We start from the raw sequence: 2,500 nt of genomic DNA on the forward strand, positions 1-2,500 counted from the left end.
GCCTCGACCACCATCGGCACACGCTCCGCCCTGGTGCGGTCGGTTGCCTCGACCACCATCGGCACACGCTGGGCCCTGGTGCGGCAGGTTGCCTCGACCACCATCGGCACACGCTGGGCCCTGGTGCGGGCGGTTGCCTCGACCACCATCGGCACACGCTGGGCCCTGGTGCGGGCGCTTGCCTCGACCACCATCGGCACACGCTGGGCCCTGGTGCGGCAGGTTGCCTCGACCACCATCGGCACACGCTGGGCCCTGGTGCGGGCGGTTGCCTCGACCACCATCGGCACACGCTGGGCCCTGGTGCGGGCGCTTGCCTCGACCACCATCGGCACACGCTGGGCCCTGGTGCGGCAGGTTGCCTCGACCACCATCGGCACACGCTGGGCCCTGGTGCGGGCGGTTGCCTCGACCACCATCGGCACACGCTGGGCCCTGGTACGGGCGCTTGCCTCGACCACCATCGGCACACGCTGGGCCCTGGTGCGGCAGGTTGCCTCGACCACCATCGGCACACGCTGGGCCCTGGTGCGGGCGCTTGCCTCGAGCACCATCGGCACACGCTCGGCCCTGGTGCGGTCGGTTGCCTCGAGCACCATCGGCACACGCTGGGCCCTGGTGCGGCAGGTTGCCTCGACCATCATCGGCAGCCTCGACCACCATCGGCACACGCTGGGCCCTGGTGCGGGCGCTTGCCTCGACCACCTTCGGCACAAGCTCGGCCCTGGTGCGGTCGGTTGCCTCGAGCACCATCGGCACACGTTGGGCCCTGGTGCGGCAGGTTGCCTCGACCACCATCGGCACACGCTGGGCCCTGGTGCGGCAGGTTGCCTCGACCACCATCGGCACACGCTGGGCCCTGGTGCGGGCGGTTGCCTCGACCACCATCGGCACACGCTGGGCCCTGGTGCGGGCGCTTGCCTCGAGCACCATCCGCACACGCTGGGCCCTGGTGCGGCAGGTTGCCTCGAGCACCATCGGCACACGCTGGGCCCTGGTGCGGCAGGTTGCCTCGAGCACCATCGGCACACGCTGGGCCCTGGTGCGGGAGCTTGCCTCGAGCGCCATCGGCACACGCTGGGCCCTGGTGCGGCAGGTTGCCTCGAGCACCATCGGCACACGCTGGGCCCTGGTGCGGTCGGTTGCCTCGAGCACCATCGGCACACGCTGGGCGCTGGTGCGGGCGCTTGCCTCGACCAGCATCGGCACACGCTGGGCCCTGGTGCGGCAGGTTGCCTCGATCACCATCGGCACACGCTGGGCCCTGGTGCGACAGGTTGCCTCGAGCACCATCGGCACACTATCGGCCCTGGTGCGGGCGGTTGCCTCGACCACTGTCGGCACACTATCGGCCCTGGTGCGGGCGGTTGCCTCGACCACTGTCGGCACACTATCGGCCTTGGTGCGGGCGGTTGCCTCGACCACTGTCGGCACACGCTGGGCCCTGGTGCGGGCGCTTGCCTCGAGCACCATCGGCACACGCTGGGCCCTGGTGGGTTTAGGCACATCTTCAAATTTCTGCCTTGCCAATGCCATTTTTATGGCTTGTAAATTCATACAATGGTCCCCTAAGCCTTCACGTGAAGTTTCGTTGGAAGATGACTCGTTTTCTATTTTTCATGATTTTCGAAACTTTTTGCGGTTCGGGATTTTTTAAAATTTTTTTATAAGGATTTTTGGCCCCAAATTTTGTAGGCATGATCCTTCTATTTTTGTTGGCATGCACAAAAAAATTCAGCTAAAAACTCGAAGTAGAGAAGATTTTGTGACCGTTTGAAAAAAGTGTCCCCATTTCAGACACTTTAACGGCTACTGGTAGCAAACCTGTAAAATCTCAAATGCTCTTTAAGGGGGTGTGAATTCTCAGAGGTTTGATGAGGGATAGGGGGCCAACACAAGGCCAAGTACCAGCACCCATCGCACATCATGTGCGCACACCCCCCCGGCCCCCCTCCCAATCGCCGGAACCCCAATGCCGCCGGTCAGGTTCTCCGGCGGTACTCCGGCGATGCTCCGGCGATGCTCCGGCGATGCTGTCCCGAGTGAAAAAAATGCGGCACCAGCACATGCTGGAGCCAAGCATGGGCACCGTGGCTCAAAATCGAACTTCGGCCAAGGCCTCGACCATCAATGGCACACGATGACGCATGGTGATGGCACATGCATCGACCATCATCGGCATAGGCTGCCCTTCGGTACGGGCACTTGCCTCGACCGCCATCGGCACAAGCTGGGCCCTGGTGTGGGTTGTTGCCTCGATCACAATCGGCACATGCTGAGCCTTGGTGCGGGCGGTTGCCTCGAGCACCATCGGCAGACCCTGGGCCCTGCTGCGGCCGGTTGCCCCGATAACCATCGGCACACGCTGGGCCCTGGGGCGGGCGCTTGCCCCCAGCACCATCGGCACACGCTGGGCCCTGGTGCGGGCGGTTCCCTCGACCACCATCGGCACACGTTGGGCCCTGGTCCGGGCGGTTACCCCCAGCACCATCGGCACACG

Source organism: Durio zibethinus, unplaced genomic scaffold, assembly GCF_047325235.1.
Source record: "Durio zibethinus cultivar Kanyao isolate XHJ-2024 unplaced genomic scaffold, ASM4732523v1 HiC_scaffold_388, whole genome shotgun sequence".
Taxonomy (NCBI): Eukaryota; Viridiplantae; Streptophyta; class Magnoliopsida; order Malvales; family Malvaceae; genus Durio; species Durio zibethinus.